Genomic DNA, 21,357 nt, shown 5'->3' with positions numbered 1-21,357 from the left:
CACTCCCTGAAACCTACCTACACCCTAAAATCAACATCACTCAGGTTGTAAACAGCATGGATTAACCACATCAATTGAAGATGGACTGGAAAATATCTTTATTGGTGTCAGCCACATTCTTAAATACTGTGAATGAAACCACTCCTGCCTTACAGTAGCAAGAAAAGAAGACCAGATTTACAAAGGTCTCAGAAAGAAACTTTGTGTTGTGTGCAGAAGGCCCAAGAGAGTTGTGTTTCCATAGTAACCACAAATGTTTTTTCTGGCTTTTAAGCCATTCCTCCCTTGCCTCATGAGTCTGTTTGTCATATCCACCCACGTATGCCCAGGTACTAGGATACACTAACCCAAGATCTAGAGCTAACAGATATGTCAATCAGATGAACTGACATTATTCTCATCTTGTTCATGACAAATTTGCAAGCTCCCAATGGCCTTGCAGCCTGGCAGTCACAGAGCCTGAGCCTTGAAGGATGCTTACAATAGAAGCAATGGACATCAGCAAAAGTAAGAGCCTGCAAAGGCAGCCACAGAAGTTGGATGATCCACTGAAGTGACTGAGAGCTTTTCCCTTCATGGGCAAGAGATGTGAAAATCAACCCCTCTCAGATGAAAAAAAAATAAATAACATAAAATCACCAACACCATGGAAAACTTGGAAAATAAGGTTTCACATTGTGCATTCAAGAAAGACAGGGTTTTGTCCTTTGGAATATTGTTAATTTATGTACTTGCTTTAAAAAGCACATAGCCTATAAAGGTGTTAATTCAATATAACACATTCTGGCTCATAAGATTTATTTAAGTGAAAATGTCGTGCTGGTTCCATTTAAAATAAGAGTTAATTATAACTGCTATTTTTTTTAATCTAACAAATTTTATCTCAACTACAGGCCACTGTAAAGTATGCTGTTAGATTTCTGTATTTCTGAGTGTCAAGGCCCATTAGGGCCTATGAGTATGCACACACTTACCTTCTTATTATCCCACAGAGAAAAGATGTGTGCGGTAAAGCTAAAGAGAGAATCCAACCACCACCTACGAATGCTCTGGCCCAACAGGAAGGGCAAGACTATGATCATGGAAAAAATCCCACTGGGACACTCCTGATCATACCAGACCCACCAGAAACCAAAAAAAAAGTAACATTTTTTCCCCCTGAATAGTTTATACTGTCTAGATAGAAGAGATAGGGAGATGATGAAGACTGACAACCAATAGCTCAGACTTTGGACATTCAACAAGGAATCCTACCATTCAGGAATAGGCCCCTTTCATTCCTCACATAGTTAATGAAGACAAGATGGCAATTCAGCCATCATAAAATGTAGATCTGAGTGTGCCTATCTTAAACTGAAAATATATAAGAAGTTTTTTTGTTTCCTTGTTGTGGGTGGCATGGACTTTTTGATAAGTCATAGGAGAGAAAGGACTTTGCATTTGGCAAATTAGTCATGCATTCTATTTTGCTTTAATTTTGTCTCCTGTATCAAGGATGCAAAAGTAAACTGAAAGTATTTCCTCGCTGCAAATTTAATGTCATGGTCAGTGGAAAAGAGAAATGAACCCAAATATTCTTCTTGTACAAGAGAATTTATATTTAGCATTGCAAACCAGCTGGAAAAGGAGAAGCATACACACTTCCCTTATTTTTTGCTTGCTATTATTAGATCCATCAAAGAAAGGATAATTATTTTTTAATGACAAGAAGAAAATGTTATAACTGTGATTTCAGGAGAAAATTTTGTGAAAGAAGAGTGGAAGAAAAAATACAATAAACCAAAGACAAAAAAAATCCCAAAACACCCACAAACCCACCACAGTTTCTCATCAGGAGACCAAGAAACCTCCTACCTTTTGTCCTGTACATGTCTGATCCAGGTCCCACTTTTCTACAATGGAAAAAGTAGACAAGGCCTTTTTCTGTACAAAATGAAAATAAAAGTCTTTGCAGGATCTGTGCATGATTGATTGAATTCATCACCACTCTAAAGTTGTATGCTACCTGTCTGAATTCTGATCCAGAACACTCATCCTGAATTAACTTGTGCAGGTGAATATCTTCAGACCATAGGTCTGGGTGAGACATCAAGGACCTTGAGACCCATCCACACAGCTACAAGTTGCCATGCAATAGCCAGTAACTTTCAAGAGGTCCACATGAACTTTTCCCAACCTCTGCCTACCCTAAAGCACAGATTATTTCTCCACTCCCACAACAAACCTGAGACCCTTAGCCTACTACACTCTGTGCCCCAGGGAAAGAACAGGATAATCAGCAATATTGCAGGTCTTTGCCGCTGCATGATAGCTGTAAATGGCAGAGAATCTCAGTAAGTGGATCATGCCCCAAGCACAGAGGAAGGCAAAAAACCCTAAGGTCCTCGTCTTTCTGGTTAGAGGAAAGTTTTATCCAACCTCCAGCTGAGAGGTCTATTTAACCAGGAACATGTGAATAAGACACCACTAACGGGGCATTGAAAAGCTTCTGACTGTCACTGATGAACCAAAATACTCTACCCAGGGGACCTTTTCCAGCTGTAGCTAATCTCTCTGATATTTCAGAAGAGAAGCAATTTTCTCTGTCTCCCAAAGGCAAAGTTAGACATCAAGCAAGAAAATATTTCTTTCCACTGCCTACAGGCAACAGTAGACCCAGGAAGAATGCACGGAACTAATTAAATACTGTTATGAACAGAGCATAACAAACTCACCATGATCTGTCTCCTTTCATCCCTTTTTTGGGAAGTCAAACAAATTATCTTATACTGATATCACATAGTTTAATTTCAAGCTCCTATCTCATCCTTTTCTTATCCTACAATCTCCCCTTGAACAAACCAAACTCCAAGTTTCCATGATTTAATCTCTTCCACTGAAATAATTCAGGTTCCTCATCTCCATGACTATCTCCATGACCCTTACAGAACTTCCCTTGCTGTTAGAGCCCTTCTAATTTTCAGTTTAGAAAGATTTATTCCGAGATTATAGTTCTTTGACCTTGTACTACTTCCTATTTATAAACCCCAAATGTAAGCATCTCCCTCTCAGACCTCATTTTTCCAGGTTGCCCAAACTGTTCTCTTTTAATCCATTTAAAAATAAATTCCTCATTTCCCTAACTATTCATCCCTGTTCATTTTGTTAACCTTTTTTTATTATAGGTGAGAAAAACACAGCTTTAAAAATGACAGATAAGCTTTAGGCAACCTTAACTACTGGAATTAATTTAGCCCTGGATGAGAGGTGAGACACATGAGGACAGAATAAATGAAAGAGTTGATGGGTCCATGTAGATTTAAACTTTAGGATATTATGGTATGTGCTATCTGTGAACTCCTAGAAAAGAATGATTTCAGCAAGACTTGTCTGAAGATTTTTCTGTTAAGAAACACGTTATAGGGAGACAGAAATATTGATGAATTCTAACAGTAAATTCTAGTGACATCCCACAGGGCTATGTAGTTGTGCCAGGTGTCAGCCAGCCTTCAGACACCCTCTCACTTGGTCCCTGTGGATTATGATGTAAGAGCTGAAGCTGCTGACATTTATCACCTTCAGTTACTTTTGCCATTAAGCCGCTTCTACTTTTGTTAGTCCCTAAAAAGAAGAGGGAATTAGCTACAATTGTTGTAGCTGACCATGTGCATCTTTACATTTGCAGCTTTTGAACATATTCTGCAGTATAAGTAAGTGTCCAGCAGTGTTCGCTGTTTTCAGACAGCCTAGATGAAAAAAAGTGTTTAAAGCTGATGCTTTGCCTCCTTGTTGGAACAGATTGCAGAGATAGCTGCTATCAGCTAAACGGGTAAATTATTACAATTTAATATTAATTAGATGGGAGGAAAGTTTGGCGTTACAAATGCAAATTACCCATTTCAACAGGAACATATGGAGAGAGAGTGTCAGGTCTCCTATTAATTCAGAAAACATAAGTTTATTTGCCAGAGAAATCCATCACTGAGGCCAAAAATGCATCATGCTATAGTGTACCTGTTAATTCTGTGCTGGGCAAGGTAACATGTTCAGGAACACACGCTCACTAGTTACTGGCTTCAAGAGGGGCAGAACAGGAGTTCTCCACAAGCACTTTTTTGCTATGTGTTTTGAAATTGTCTTCATTCTGTTTACATTGCCCCCACAAATTTTGATAGTTTCTAGTGACACCAAAAAGCATTTAAAGAAGGTTTCTCAAACATTTGTGTTTCACCAGATTAACTTTCTGCTCCCTATCCCATTCAGAGGCCAGTGCTGGCAAAAATACTTTTAGAAAAGAGGTGAACAGGTTTGCTGTTTTGGTCAAACCAACAAAAGAAAACCATAAGAAAGCGCTAGTACTTCCTACTTTCAGATTCTCATGCTTGCCTTCAGACCACTAATGACCACATTTACAAAGACAGTGAGGATGGTGCATGGTGGTGGGGAAGGCATTTTAAGGAAAAAATGCCCAGCCCTCTACTTTTGCCCTTGCATTGTTGAGGACAATGCAGCTGACTAAAGTACTTCTAAAAGTTTCCAATTCACACTCTGATCTCCCTGTCTTTATAATGACATTGGTGCGAACGGCAGCAATATGATCTACCTTTGCTGCACAGGAAGCTAGTCTCACCCATCTTTGCTTGAGAAAGTTAAAGTTTGTCCTAAAGAAACCTATTGAAATAGCAAGAGCTTTGCACAGTTGTTTCACGCAGTTTTTACCAAATTGTTCCTTCTCCCACAGGCTATTGTTCTGCTCCACCTGTGCGGAATAGAAAGTGCTGCTCTACCCATTAGTGAAGAAAAGGCCATGGAGTAGGTAACACCTCCCCCTGGATGTCTGAAGGCTGACAGCAAAGAAAGCCAGTATTCCATTGTTTCTGAAAATGCCACAAACTCAGAGGGTTACCATTCACTTTGGAAGAAACAGAATGAATAACTGAAATGTAAGAAACAGAATGAATAACTGAAATATAAGAAACAGGGGAGATTTCCCCAACACAAACTGTGGGGGAATACTCTGTGCATCAAAAATTAGATGAAATAAGGGTGACTGTCCACTTGCAGTGAAGTACCAATAATAGGTAGCATTCCCAAATCATCCATCACAAATTCATTGCAAATTGCTGAGTGGAACTATTACACAGGCAAGAGTTAAATGCCGCAGAAAAGTGTATCTGTGATCTGCTATAATTTCTATCTAAGGAAAGCTTTTTCAGTGCAAAAATCTGAATGGTGCAGGTGGTAGTCGGGGGCTGCTTCCTGTTGTCAAGAATTAAATTTCAATTACGAAAGCTCACAGTGAATTTTCTTATATGAAATCAGATGAAGAAAGAAACATGGCATTTGATGATAGACTAAAAGCTACTACTCCAAATAGCTCAATGGGTTTGCCTGAGTAAAAACAATGTGTAAAAAAAATACTCTCCATACTTGGCCCTACATTTACACCCTCACTTTTATCATATGCTTCCTGTGCATTTCATTGGGAGGGTTTTTTTGGTCTACTTAGTCATCAATCCTACTTTAACTGTTTAACATTATGGTGGATGTCTACCCAGCAGCTACTCTAAAACACAACAAATCAACCAGCAGTTTGTAATTTGTGTGCATTAAAACAAGTCAGAGCTGTAGGGAATGTTCAATATGGGATGCAATGGAGGAGTAACCAGTGATAAATGTGTGATACAAAGCAGTCTAGCTTTAGTGGGAGAGAAGGAGAGAAACAAAAAAGACTCCTACCACAGTGGACCAGAGCCATAATCCATGGTGCTAGATAATCTTTTGACCAGTCCATCTCATCTGAATGTAGATAATTTTCTTAGAGGGAGAAAGTCTTTTATGATTAGATAGGTACGCTGACATAAACAGTCCTATTCCTCAGTTGTGTGGCTAATCAAGTTAATTACTGCTTTCCATTTGTGCCCAGTTGAGAGTGACAGCAATGATTTCAGACCAAGAGCTGATGCTGAGCCTCTCCTATTCAGGCTACCTGACCAGTGTAGTCTTTAGAGGAACGACAGTCTTTACAAACAACACGAAAGACGTTGTAGGTGTCAGTCCGTTTCACGGTTTATATCTCTGTGATTGACAGTACACAGTCAAATGCAACAGCTGTACTCAGAGGTAACGTTCAGATTACTCTGAATAAATTATTTAATAAGTGTGTCTCCACAGGTCTGATGGAAAGACTACTGAAAGCAAAAAAAGTCTTTCCACTCAGGCCAGTAGCTGTTTGGATCAAGTACTTCTGTCATAAACAGATCTTCAGAAATACCTATAAAGGTGCTTATATAAATAACTTGAAAAATTTGAGCACTGTTTCTTACATAGAGGGAAGCCATTGAGAGATCTGTTACTGTTAATCTGTCTTTAAGCAAGTTCAGAGGATACATTTTGTCATTGGGATTCAAGTGGAATTTAGATGATCAAGTAAAGTTTTGGTTGCAGCATCTGCAGTGGATGCAGCTTTGGATGCCCACCTGTGCCCACATATGCCTTGTTTGTGAGCCTCGCATGGGCACAGGGAAGGAGTGATGTTGTGATCTTGGGTTTTTTTGGTGGTGCCTCTGTGTGTTGGCAGAATCACAGGCAATCATAGATGCGGTGATCAGAGAGATCCCTATGCCTATCAACAGGCAGCACAGGCATCTGGCTGTACCTGTTGGCTGCCAGGTACATCCCTGCAGAGTGGGGACGGACATGGATTCAGATTCTTTCAGGAGTGTAACATAAAGTACCTTCAGATTTTAAAAGAAAAATATAGGAAAAAGACTCTGCGACAGAGAAAAGCACATAACGCTGTCTCCTAATGTGTTGCTTTCCCATTCATCCTGGGAAAGAAACCCCAAAGTCCAACCCCATCAGTTATTTGCAGAGAAAGGTCTGCTTTCTGAAGTCTGGAGATAAAAGAAATGAGATGCAAGACTTCTTGTGACTGCCTAAGCCTGAGAAGTATTTGTCTGCTGTTTGCGTTACATTTTGCAGTGAATATTGCCCTTCTCCCACCCTCCTATTCCCTACCAGTTTGTTCCTATTGCCTGAATCACAATCAGCAAATCTTCATAGGATTAAGTTTCACCCTCAGAAAAGAATATGAGGCTAAATTCCTTTATGTTTCTAAAGGACTTTGAAGTCCCCAAAATGAAAGTTCCAGTGAAGCACAACATTGTCTTCTCCTTGGGGCAAGGTAAAAATCAGGGTCATCTGTAGTTGAGGAAGAATCCTGCAGCTCTGAAATGGAGAAGAAATATCAGCACTGAGGAAAGGATACATATTCAGGTCTGCACAGTCATCCTTCAGCTCCTACAGCTCCCAGGTTTTTATTAAGCAGAACAAGTCCACATGACGAAGTTCATTCTGGGTCAGCATCTTTCTGCGTGCTGCATTTATACCCCATGATGTCTGGGTTTTACGTCTGACATTGCAATTGTTGCTTATTGAGAAGGGCTCCCTAGGGCTGCGTGGAAACCAGCTGTGCAGCCTGTGTAAAGTCTATTGCAGTTGCACCAGCTCTTTGCTTTTACAACAAGATCTTAGATCTCTTTCAAAGATGTGATCTGCATCCTCTGCAGCTATTTATCTTCATGTTTTATCACTTTCACTTTCGACAGAGAAATGGCCTAACAGAATGACATTAGAAATATATTCCATTATATCTATATATATATTAAATAGAACTTGGAATCCCTCACATGACATTAAGTGTTTCTGCAGCTTCTAGAAGTGTTCAGGCTGTCTGGTGGAAGCATGTTGGCCCATTTCTACTGGATTCATGTGAGGAGTATAAGCCCTATGCAAACAAGGCCAGCTAATTGCTAGTGCTTGACCTGCCTGTCCTCCATCTCTGTGCTGCTGTTGTAGCAGTGCCAGTTAGTTAAAACTTATTATCGTGATCTCATATTCAGAAAAGAAAAAAAAAGAAACTTGCTTATGGGAGTTCTTATGAGGAGTTCTGGAAAACCTCCACTCAATTAGGTTTCTGTCATTTAGATTCAAGTTCTCCTTGCTGTATAATTGGTGTAATTTTGCTTTAAGACTCTATTGTTAACTTTATGATTCACTTTTAGAGTCTGGGCTGTAATAGAAAATTTAATGATATACACATTATAAAATGCTTTAAACAATGAGAAAAAGGAACATATTATCTTTCTTAAAGCATCTCTTCTTAAACTACAAGATCCCTATTTCTCATTTACACTAAAGCCCTTTTATACTCTTCCAGCTGTGGCAACAAGACATGAATTTTGTATAAATTACATTTATATAAGTTTTAGTAAAAATAAATACAAGTGTTCAAGTTTTCTTTCTTCCCTGGGCTTTGAGGTAGAGACATTCATGCTGTGATTGGTTCAGTTTTCTTTTTCTAGAGGGCAATAAAGATAGCTGGACCCTATTACTTATCTACCTTTTAATCTTAAAAAGCTCATCAGCACACACAGAGTCATTAAAATACAATGTGTATTAAAGTACAATGTGATATGTCCATCACATTGCTAACTGATAAAATATCAAAGATTTATTTTGCACAAGAGCAGTGAGTACCATATGTTTTCATCTCACTGACTATAGAACTGTGCTGAAAAATAACAGTATTTTCTTTCTGTTTGGACAGGTAAACACAAAGTTATGTTTTTCTAACTTGGACTTCTAGTCACACTCCCAATTCCATCCAGAAGTGAACACATATGTAAAAATGAATTAGCACTGTTACAAATCTCAGGCAGGGTTCCTCCTTCTTAGATAGGAGAGGAAAAGTGAATATATGTATTGATATAAATATTATCCCTCTGTTTCAATAGCTTTCTATATCTGTTGCAACTTCAGAAGTGTTTGTCAGAATGCAGGGGCGGGTCTGTATGAAATAGTGAACTGGATTATTTACCGTATCTGTTTCTTACTTTCATGAAGGAAGATGGACTATTCAGAGAGGGTGCTTGTCACAGAATCACAGAATCATCTAGATTGGAAAAGCCCTTGAAGATCATCCAGTCCAACCATGAACCTCACACTGACCGTTCTCAACTCCACCAGATCCCTCAGTGCTGGGTCAACCCGACTCTTGAACACCTCCAGGGATGGGGACTCCACCACCTCCCTGGGCAGCCCATTCCAACGCCTAACAACCCATTCTGTAAAGAAATGCTTCCTAATATCCTAATATCCTATTCCTAAACTTGTCACCTTACTGAAAACCAACAAAGGTGCATTGACTCTGAGAAGCCCTTCTACAGGTTCACCTCATTCATTTTAGACCTAAGATGAAATTCCTGAACTGCTGGTGGTGGCTGTCACCATAGAGCCATCTCAGTGGGCTCTAGAGAGAAAATACTCTGCCAATTCAGACTTGATACCCAACACGCAGATTTAAAAGTAAGTTGAATTCCCCCCAAAATTATCAGTTCAACTTTCTAGAAAATGGACAATTTATACATGGTCCATTGTCAAGATATTGCACTGATACTTCTGGAGGAGTCCAAGAGATGAAGAGAAAAATCCTCTATTGAAGATTCATGTGCTATGCTCAGTGTAGGTGAGGAAGGAAGGGTAAAGCTGCAGGCTACTGCTGTGTCCAAGACTGCAAGAGAAAACATAGGGGAGAGACTCAAGTTTGTCTGGATACTGACAAACCTAGGTTTCCCACTAAACATGGAGTAGAATATGGAGAGTTTATTAAAAATTAAGGATAGTTTAACATTTTTACGATTAATAGGAGTACTTTTAAGAATAGAATGCCTGCAGTTATAAAATTTCCTAAGTATCTCTGCGTGTCTTAATTTTTCCCTATGCTTCGCCTTAAGCAATTCAACTGAAGACCTCATTGGCACTTTGGAGAAGCGCATACAAGAGACCATGGAGAAGGGTTAGAGCTCAGGGTTAGGTAGGGTGGCTGTGAAGGTTGAACTCTAGGGAAAGCTGCCAGAAAGTCGATCTAAGCTTACACATGTGTTCTATAGGCTTGGAGATAGTAACAGTGACAGCTTTCCTTCTTGACCAACTTGGAAGCACATGGGATCCAGGACTGGCTCCATTCACAATAATGCACTAGGCACAGGGTGGTGCTTAGCCAGACTGTGACATATACTTTGAGACATTTCTTGGGGAGGATTAAAGACGCTGGTAATAGGAAAAAAATAGTTACAGACTCTAGCCAGTTGATTAAATATTTCTGTCTATAGACACATTTACTGAAAGGAGCCTCTCCTGGTGCCTCAGTACTAGTGCTGGAATTTGCAGGGAAATTCCATTGAGATGCCTTTGTCTTTACAGATGGCCTGTCTCAGATCACTGCATTTAAGAACTTACTTCTTCCCCTTGGCCTGGTACAGTGTAAATGTGATAACTTTCAGCTTCCGCTGAGGAAGCCATTTTGGGTGCTTTGGAAGTGTGGCTGGTTCGTTGGCTATTGCTGATAAACAGCATTACAGGGATTAGTTGTAGACCAAATAATTTGTTGTTCTGTATACATTTTAACAATTCTGTAATGAAGCATTGTTTTACTCATGAAACACAATAGTCTTGGAATAAAGTACTAGAATAAATGCCTACCATTTTGGGTAACTGATCCTTACTTTTGTAACTCTTTCCCTATTCAATAAGTGCTTACTGTATAACATCTATCTTCAGATGATTCAAAAAAAAGAAAAAGGAAAACTATTGCCTCTGTCTGTGTAAGCAGATTAGAGTTTTCATTAAGATTTTTAATGAAAAAAGCATTAAGCCTTTATCTATTCATTGTTTCCATTCTTAAGTACTGTCCAAGTAACTTATGTTCAGCAAAATTGTGCTCACAGCCCATTAGGACTAATTGTTTTCAATAGTTTAACAAAGAAAAATCCTTAATGTTACTATAAAATGTAATAAGGTATTCCGGAAAGCAAATACAGTTTCTTAGAAAATTTTGTTCACAATCAGGTTTTATATCCTTTTGGTGTAGTTAATATTTTAAAAGTGTTTCATAAAGCAAGACTGCATATATTAGCAATGAGTACATCACCACAATTTTTTTCTAGTATCTTAATTCCCAGTGAAGTATTTGGGCATCTTTACAAAACATGGTAAAAGACAAATAATTTGATGGGGAGTATAATGACTTCTGGCTGGTATGTAAAATTATCAAATAATAGTGAACTAACTTTAGCAAACGTATTAAAATATTAGTACAAAGATCCTGGAATGACCCAAATAACAAAACATACATATTTTTATTTCCAGTAAGTGCTTCCCCTTTTAGCTATTTTCCTCAGTAACACATTTACTGCCATTCTATTCTTAGACCAATGGAAGATCATCTGCATGGCTGTAATTCTAGAAAAGCATTTAAATATGCAAATTAAACCCAGAATTGTGTGGAAAGGAGGTTCATGTCTCTTTCATATTCAAACAATAACATATAAACATTAATCATCTCTCTGTGCTTTTATTACCAAACCTAATTACATGATACTGAATTAAATAGTCCTGAAAAGAAATTTAGATAGCTTTCAGTGAACATACTCTGTAACAATAATATGTTAGCTTTATTATTTAAAATGATAGTATGCTAGCTGTTGTCGCACAGTGTTATGCACAATTTACCAAAAGTTTCCTTGTTCATACAATAGAAAAATTTTATGGGAGCAATGTCATAAGAGCTGGCATATTGAACTGTCTTTTTAAAAGCTGCTATTGAAAATGCATGAGCTTTAATAAGGCATGTGTTGTTTTGGGTTTTTTTTACACTAACAGGTCAGGAAGTGGGTGGACAGCTCTACTGTGACATTTTCAATTTATAAGAAAAATTATGTAAACAGTTTATGATGTCTGGTCATTTAGTTTAGGAGCTGGCAAAAAGTGCATCTTGGCAAAATTTCTAAAAAACAGACAAAAACCAGATTCATGTTGTGTATACCACCCTCTGAGGGCCCAATCCTAAGGTCAATGAAGATAATGGGAGACTTTTTGCTAAGTTTCATAGAGAATGAATAAGCAGATCTACAGAATGTCTCGAAGTATCAGTTTTCATCTTACTTCCAAATAAACCCCCTTAATGTAAAACTAATCTCCTCAAGGACCCTGCTTAGCTCTGTAGTGCTGACGTTAGACCATTAACAAAAATATTAAGTGTAAATGAATCTCCTATGAAATGTTGTTACTTTCATGTCACAGTAAACAAAATTATATGATACTCCTAAAACCAGAATTAAGCACAGTATGAACCTGTAATTGAAATATACAGTTCAAGAAATAGATAAAATTAGCTAGGGAGAAAACTTACCCCGAACTCGACTCATCAGGTGTCTTAGAATCAGCTTCTTTGCCCACATCCAATAAATCTGAGTTATTTAACAACCCTTCCTGGACCAAGACTTGGATACCCTGCGTTTTCTATGAACAGAAAAAAAAAGATAAATACCGTGTGTGTGCTGAAACTTATAATCCCATATGAAATGTATGTCTCATGGTTCAATTCAAGGTCCATTTGAAGTTTTCTTGGTAGCTGGAATATTTATAAGGGCTTTTCTCTGCCCTATACTAAGTCTCTGGGCCCTAATATTGATTCAGGACTTCTCTCAGATAAAGCATTTTACAAGGATCTGCTCTCAGCCTGGTGGCCTATTTTCATAAAAGTCACAAGAATTTAATTTTCTTTGTTTTTTTCTGTGTCTCTGTTAACTTTATTTAAGTTGACTAAATAGTTCAAATGTTATTTGGGGATAACAGACAGGCATTCACATATACAGAGACCATAAAACTCATAGTCTAAATTCTTAGGGAAAAAAAGACTAAAAGCGATCCCCAAAGAACTTAAAATTTAATGGAGAAGAGTAATTTTATCACAAGTAAAATCTTTCTAGTGTTAAAGAGTCTTTTTTTTTTATAGGATATTTTTGCATCAAACTTTGTCATCAGCTTCCACCACGCTAATGGCTTGCATTGCATAACATCATTCTTTGCTGCTTGACTTAGCTTTAACATTAAGAAACTACAATCAAAACTTCTTCAGTCCTCCTCTGTGTACGCACCTGTGTGGGTCAGTCTGATTTTTTAATAACTTTTCAACTCACGAATTTCACAGTTTCCACCAAATTTCAATAGGTGACAGGTATCTCAAAGGCAGGACCCAGTTCTGGTTCACATAACCCAGCTACTATCTGGACATGTCCATTTCAGTGTGTGGCATCAGCTCTGGAAGAATAATTTTTTGATTGCTTCATGCATAATCTGTGTTTTTCATGAGTCAGCTGGAATAGATCCCACTGAAGGACAAAGGATTTCCCCTATTTTAAAAACTTTTCACTACTCCTCCCAGTCTTTGAGTCTGTGTATCCCCTGGTAACCCCATGTGTCTTGTGAATCCCAGCCTAACCACCATGCAGAGGAAAGCAGGCAAGCAGCAAAATATCCATCGCAGGGATTTTAGTCCATCATGCTTAACTTCTCTGAAGACATGAGTTAGCACAAGACATAAAATAGAAGTATGATAGTGGAGGAAATTCCCAAATAGCTATTTTTTAACTGAACAGGTAGTTCAGCCTCTCCTTTCTTTGTTTCAAGCCTGGGAGTGGTGGGTCTTGGTTCCTGAGTATGTGGTCTATTTCTTCTCTTCTATCTCATTGCTGTGTCCTATATCCTTAGCTCACATGGGCTCTTCTAAACCTGACAAATTGCCAGATCATACCAGATTAAACTTTTCATTGATTTCACACTCCAGTAAGGAAGCATTTAGTGACCTTTATCAATCAGTCTTCCCTGGCTGAAAAACAGTTTTATTTATAGGATTTGTTGTTATGTAGCCATCACAACTAACCAGAGCAAAGGCACTTAATGAAATGCCTACTTGACTGCCACATATTTTCTGTATTATTTAGGTAGGAAGGGGAAAGAAAAATGCCCACACATACCAAGGAGGAACCAATTTCTACCACTGCAGAGAAACCAGATTTAATCCTACATTGTGTTCCTAACAAAGTCCCAGGGCACAGATACAGCTCTATAACAAGACTTGGTGTGGTGGAAACCAGCTGTAGACCCTAAAGGCTATTTCAGTGGAAACCAGGGTGACACATTATTGTGTCCACATAGTTTTGGCCAACCTGTGTACTTTCAATGGCTGTGAAAAGTAACATTTTGTCTTCCACACCTCTAGCTTGAGAAAGTGACCTTGGCAATAGAGTTAGGCCAAAAATGGCCTTAATAGGTTTGTCACCATACCTAGACATAGGTGGCAAGGAAGACAGCAGCTGCTGTGACAACAGCAAATGTTCACATAGTCATGTCCTCAGGCTCCTCAAGAAATAGTAAAAAAAGTCATACCGGTTTGACTCTGACCCGGAGTCCTCAAACCAGATTGCTGGCGAGGAGGAAGTGTGATGTCTGTGGTAAGGGAGTACTCTAGGAGAATGAGGTAACAGTTCATCTGAATTTGGTCTTTCTAAGTTAATAAGAAGATAAATGGCAACATGAGAAAGATACGTACATTGGCACAAACTTCTAATAACCAGTCACAGCATCTGACCACATTCAAAAATCTAGTCAGTTGAGAGGTATCGCACTTATCCTGCAGTAAACAACTAAAATGGGTTAGATGTGCCCTAAGAATGTTAATTTCTTCCATTGACTATAAAATGGTCCCCGTGCTACTAGCTCAGACGGACCTGCATTACAAACACTTGCAATCAGGCAAAATGAATCTGACATTAAGTGTCTCACTGCAAGCATCTCTAGCAATCACAGAAGATACTTGCTGTATTTACAAAAAAGCCCTAAAGCTCCTTGGGTAGTGTCTAAGGTGCACATCAAAAGAAGGAACAAAGTTACAACTGGAGAGAGGACTTGTACTAATAGTCCACATTAATGCTCTATGATTGCCATTTGTCAGGACAATTATCTCTTTGCTGAGGCAATCTATCAGCTGAAATGCTACATTGTCACGTAAAACTGAGAGGACATAACAAAGTAAAGCAAACATCACTAACATTAGGCTGCGCTAGAGGAAGAATATTCTCATTTTCATGTCTGGAAACAAAAAAACCCTCCTAAACCAGAGTATGTATGGTTTGTTTTCTAAAGAATCTTTCAAACAAGTTTATGATAGCTAGAGGTAGATTCCATATGGCAGGTTTTCTTCTTCAATAAGGTGAGCTTCTTTTTGAAGGGTCTGAAGGTCAAGCCTTACCCTTGCTTTATGTAATGCTATTGTTTTGCTTTCTTTGATTCTTCTATGCAGTGCTCTACATAAAATGTTTTCTGACATGGAGGATGTCTCTGGCACTTCATATTTGTAACAAATCAAACTCATGTGGTTGCTTGGCTGTCATCTCACGTAAGGGGTTCTGTTCACATGTGCTGGCAATCTGAGACACTGGGAGTGCAGGGGGCTCTGGAATAAGCACTTTTCTGCAAGTTTCCTGATTTATGCAGAGAGAAAGGGGGAATTAATTCACCTCTAAATAATGTTGTTAAATAAGCTAAGATAGATATATCTAGAATTCGCCTTTAAGAACCGTGAAAAAAGAGAAGTGTGTAAATACTTTGGAAAGCACTATAAAAAGTAAAATAATGACTATAGATATGGAAATCACAGAATCAGAATCATCTAGGTTGGAAAAGACCTTGAAGATCATCCAGTCCAACCATAAACCTAACACTGACAGTTTCCCAACTACACCATATCCCTCAGCACTATGTCAACCTGTCAAACACCTCCAGGGATGGAGGACTCCCCCACTGCCCTGGGCAGCTATTATGAAATAATACCTTTTGGGGTAGGTAATGCAAGCAGTTCAATCCATTATTTACTTGAAGAGATGACTAAGAGGTGACCTGAGCATTGTGCATAAGTACCTCAGAGCGAAGAGATATCTGATGTTACACAACACTGGCATTCAGAAGCAGCAAGAGGAAATCCCAAGGCTGGAAGCTGAAGTGAGATGAAATGAGGCAAGAAATCAGGCATACAGTTTTTTGTTTGTGTTTGACTGGTTGGTTTTTGTAATTAACTTCTGGAAATGTTTATTCAGGAAGGGGATGAGCTCTCTATCATTCTGCTTTTCTTTAAATCAGGATTGGATATATACCTATAAGAAACACCAAATTGTGACACAACTTGATGGACATTTTATTTAGAGAAGTTCTTCAGCCTGTGTTATACAGAAAGTCAGACTAAAATATATCAGTAAGAATGGGTACAAAAAAAATCCCACAATACCCAAAACCTAATCACTTTTAATCTGTCTGTGAATGAGATTTTAAAACTTGATTAACTGCAACATGTATCCCACTCTGGACTGGCCTTGAAGGGACACCTACTAGTGACTGATGAGTTTATTTCCAGTGCTGTGTTCCTAGGAATATATCATCTCATGAGGTTTCAGAAGTTAAATATCCATGAACCTGGAAACATTGTTTTCTCTTGGTTCAGTCAAAGGCAGTTGATAGCAAACATCTGTGGACAAGTTAAGGCATTGTTGAATAGCAAATGGGAATTTCCATCCATCATTATCCCTGATCATATCCTGCCTCCACAGTCCAGTTAAATCTTTTGAAGAAGCTGTTTTTACATTTACTTCCTCTCTTCTGAAGCTGGGAAACCCAAACCCTTATCAGGTTTGCTGCAACAGTTTGATAATGCTGGAGGACTTTACATCACCTATTTTGATGCAGAGTTACCTTAGCTCTGTGAACAACCCACTGTTAATTCACTTCTCCATTGATTCTCCCACTAGCAGCAAGAGGCTACCTCACAGTGCAGCAGTCCACTTTCCCCAGGTTCCATTGTGGCATCATCTCAAATGGGCAGAAAGCAAGAGGTGAAACAATTGCAACACAGTAAAAATGAGATAAAGTAGCAATTCATGCCCAACATCCAAAAGCTAGCATGTCCTGTTTTGTAAAATGGTGATTGTACAATTCTATAAAAATGTACATTTGCCTTTTGTGCAACAGAAGCTGGCAGATATTCTGAAAAGAAAAGGTACATAGTAACAGATGCAAGGCAGTCACCTCCAAAATTATCCTATTGCATGTGGTCACCCTCTAACAGCAGTGTTAAGGATGCTGCCTATTGTTTTTGCAGTATTGAAAATATGCACCTGGATTCCGAGAGTGCATTTGAAGCCTTTCATCAATCTAATGGATACCTGTGGCTACAAAATAAACTTGCCAAAAGACAAAAAAAGCAAGAAATCTTTGTCTGTTTTTAAACTCATTGCAGGTAAAATGGCCAGACTTCGAACACTGCTCAATCTTAAGCTTTTTTTTTTTTTTTTTCATAAGGGATCTGACCGCAGAGTCCTTGAGCAGAGCTGTGGTGCAGCACTGGGGCACTCTGGACCCATGTTACAATGCCCACTTTTGCCATGATATTTTGGAGCAACTGAGACATCTCATTCATCAGGCCTCCCTTTCTGTTAGTGGGGAGAACATTGTCTTTCTAAGAGAGGTATTATGAAATCAAATTAAATGAGTGTATGGCGTATGTGTATATCCATATAAGCTGAGTAGGCATGTGCAGAAACTCTTAATTTAAGCATGTGTGAGAGTGAGCTCTTTAAACTGCTTAAAATAAGCAGTTGAGCCTCTTTCTCTCTGCTGTGGATACTACCACAGTAACTTCTGCTTTGTGACTGTCATGACTAAGATCACTATAATATATAAACTATATGAAATACCGAGGAGTGTTTGGTAGCTCAGAGGGAGACAATGCACTAGTATTAGCGAAAGGTATCCAGGGGAACAAACTACACCAGTCCCAAATAATTGCTTTCTGAGACAAATTGAAGATTCAAGAACATTCAGTTTCAAGATTCTAGTTCTTCTAACACTTATTTTTATTTAGGTGACTCTGACAATTAAAATCAGCTGGTAATAACCTGCTAAGCTTTCCTCAATTTGAATACTGAAGGTTAAACCAAATAGAATGGATATCACTGTATCCCACACCAGGCTGAGTCAAATGTAAATAGTTTTACACTGACATTTCCATGGGGTTTGAAGCTGACAGCAGAAGAAAGAATCTTAGGGTAAAATAGGAAATCAAGTGATTGAGAGGGGGTCATCTACTTTTTGAAGTAGAATTGCCATTAACTGATGATGGTTTGGCTTTCTTGAACTGTTTCTGGGACAGTTTGCTTGGTCTTGATCAGCAAATCATTAAAAAAAAAATCAGAAAAAATGTTAAGCACTGAAAAATTCTTCCTTGAAATTGAAGAATTCTTTCAGTGTTTTCCCGTTTCAAATCTGGTTTAAAAATTACTCCCTTAAAAATACCCTCAGACCTTTTCCCCCACAAGCCTCCTCTCCCCACTGTTTCTCTCATCATGGTGCTAAATTCTTTCCTCTGATCTGAGCACCTGACTCTACCTGACATTTAAGTGAGATGCACACCCACATCTGAAGGCGGGCTTTGCCTCTCTGAATCCAGATTTGCCTTTGTTTATTTCCAGAGAACAGAGTGCAGGGAAGACAAAATAATTCAAAGCAATGATTAATGGACTACTCTCATCTATTTTGTGCTAACAAAGCTAACAAGTTTTTCTTTGACACAGGTAAAACTTACATAAAATTAAGTTTACTTACATAAAATAGTCCACACGTACCTGCTTTTTTGGGAGGAGTTTTTATTGTTATTTTTTGGAAACCATCGTAATTTTGTTCTTTTAAGCAATTCCATTTACTTCTGTGTGCAGTGTGTTATGCAAAACGTCTTTGAAGGTAGCAGTTTAAATAGAGAGATTATCATTGGTCTTCTGGAGATTATATTTTATCAAGTGTAAAGCTAGTCTTTTAAATTAACCAAATATTTATAAGATGCCTTACTGATAGTTTTATAAATGCACCTGAGAGGCTACTCTTAGTGTTGTTTTCCACTTAAAACTCCTGTTTTGTTGATGGAATCTAATTTTGGACTCACATCCAGGTAACAATATACTAATCCATTCTTACCGCAACAATCTCCCACAAAGCTCACTGGATATAGTGATTTAATAATAGCATAGTTTGAACACTTACTTTATGCATTTATTTTTGAAGTGTGTGGACACATTCTCATCTAATTTCCTTGAAGGAGTTCCAACATTTTTTCTTATCACATAAATATTTATAATAGATGCACTGAAATAGTCTCCAGAAAATACAAAGCCAGACGTTAATAGAAAAATTTTACACAGATGAAGGAAAAAATTGCTGTTTTATTTTAAGTGCAGAAGAATAACTTCTAATGTTTTATTCATAAGCGGAATATCTGAGAACTTCTTGTTTAACCTTCCTCCTGTTCCCAGATAATGACAAACTATAGAATTGGGGGCCAATACTGCAAACTGCTAGGCACAGCCTGCAGGAAGTTGAGAGCTCTGAACTCTGGCTGACTTAGTGGGAATAAGTTTGAGAAATTGAGAGTTCATTTCTGCCCTCAGATGGATACTCCAAAAGCCCTTTGAAATAACTGCAGTCAATCAGACTCCAGACATTAATACTGCATGAAGTCTCTTCCTTCAAATGATATTTTGCGTAACATAAAATAAATCAAGAGACCAAAGACTGATGTTTAAGCAAAATGTGTACTTTGATGAAGACTGTCATGAGCTGCTAATTACATAATGCTCTTAATATTTCTGAACCTCAGTGCTATGAAGGGGAAGGATAGAAAGAAGTACAGCATGGTTAGGGGATCAGACTCTTCTTTGAAAGGTTATGATACAGAAACCCTTCTCTCTCCACAAAGAAAAAGCTACACAAATATACCACAGCACTTTGCTTCTCTCAGCTCCATCTGTGCCTCAGAGGCAGAGGAGACAGTGCCTGTTTGTAAACACAGGAATGCACATTTTGCCTTGTTGCTAAGCTATATAAAAGCAAGGAAAGTCCTGATTCATCCCTCACCCGCAGTCTGGGAATAACCAGCTTCCCACATCTACTTCTTTGTTATAAAGCAAGACCAGAGTCCAGAGGCCATCTCGTGCAGTCTGACATTGAACAAGGCTATTACCAGGAGAAAAAGGAAGTTGCAGGGAAGTCACATTACCTTCTGGTAATGGTGAAGGCAGCTGTGGACATCCCTGTCAGAACCTGTTACTTTCTGCCTGGCTTGTTCACCAGTCACCTTTGTTTTTCTGGATTGATTTTTAACAGTTCTACTCCCGCTGCCGCTGTTGGTGAAATGCTCATGAGAGCAGCCATAGCTGAGTGCCACTCTTTCTGAAAGATTCAACCAGAAACACTGCATGAATGAATACATGGATGGAATAAATACAGGTTTTTTATAGCCGTTAGATTTTTTTCTCTTTCCAACTCTGCAAGAGATAAAGCTCTCAGTGATTCACAAGATATCCACCCCTTTGCTGCTGGTTTGTTTACTTGGACATGTTGCTGACACAATGGTCCAGACTGTCTTGTTGCTAGCAATGTTATATTTGTACATTTTTAAAGTATGTTGCTCCTTGTGTTCATTTCAAGATATGCTGGTAGAGGGATCTGGGAAATGCATATCTGCTATATAGAAATTATTTTTGTTATGTTTTATATATATAAGTTACATATATATCTGACATGTCTAGTTATAATCTTTTATATGTAATCTTAGCCTTATTTATATAAAGTATAAATAAATATCAATACATACAATATGAATAAAATTTGTATACAAATTGTATATACATGTATACAAAGTATATGTGTGTATTTTTTAGATATACACACAAATCTATCTATACAGTTATATCTAGATCATTTGCTTCTCACAGTCTGGATAGGAATCCTAAAGTGGAAATGCCACCTAAGGAGCCTACAGAGAACAAAAGGCAGCAAATTATAGAACTCCAGCACCCATCCAAATTCTGTCTCCTCCTGATCCAAAACACCAAAAACTGAGGATTTAATGCTAGTTAGGATCTGAATATCAAGGCAGAAGCTAGCTGACAACATATCACAGGTCTATAATCAAAGTCAGCTTTGCAAACAGGCTGAATTTCTATTGCAATCTAGACATCTTGGCTTCAAAACACATCCCTTTCCAATGATGTGGTTATGTATAATGGGCAAAAAATGACAAAATAAAAACATTCAATTAACCTCTCTACCTTAAGCTTGGCTGTCTCTACATCCTCTTCCTGGAGTTGCACTGTCCTCCTTCCCTGCTTGAATGAGTCAGTAAAATTCCTTAAGAGGGGGTGGGGGGTCTTGCCTTTGCTGATACAGTGAGTCAGCAGAATGTGCTGACCTCTTATTCAATGAAAATTAGGGAAAAAACACCCACCAAACTTCAGCAGGAGGAGCAACATTTGAAAATAGAGGTTTTATCCTCTGCAATTCAGTTAACTGCAGTGCTGGCACTCTGATTTGTCACCAGTCAGCAAACATTAATCCTCATATTTATAAACACTTCTGCATCCAAAATCCCTTTTC

At 38.3% G+C, this 21,357-nt stretch overlaps 1 long non-coding RNA gene across 1 annotated transcript in view; it reads right to left on the bottom strand.

The window, feature by feature from the left end:
• LOC141954740 (uncharacterized) overlaps window positions 1-21,113 on the bottom strand; it is a 29,706-nt gene extending 8,593 nt beyond the window's left edge. The window contains exons 1-2 of the long non-coding RNA XR_012632234.1: window positions 21,033-21,113; window positions 12,233-12,342 (exon numbers count right to left, since the gene is read on the bottom strand). This is a non-coding gene — a long non-coding RNA (uncharacterized LOC141954740). The remainder of the gene's footprint in view (window positions 1-12,232; window positions 12,343-21,032) is intronic.
• Between the last annotated feature and the right edge of the window lie 244 nt (window positions 21,114-21,357).

This window comes from Strix uralensis, chromosome 1 (assembly GCF_047716275.1).
Source record: "Strix uralensis isolate ZFMK-TIS-50842 chromosome 1, bStrUra1, whole genome shotgun sequence".
In the NCBI taxonomy this organism is placed as follows: Eukaryota; Metazoa; Chordata; class Aves; order Strigiformes; family Strigidae; genus Strix; species Strix uralensis.
This window is presented reverse-complemented; position numbering and strand designations above follow the sequence as displayed.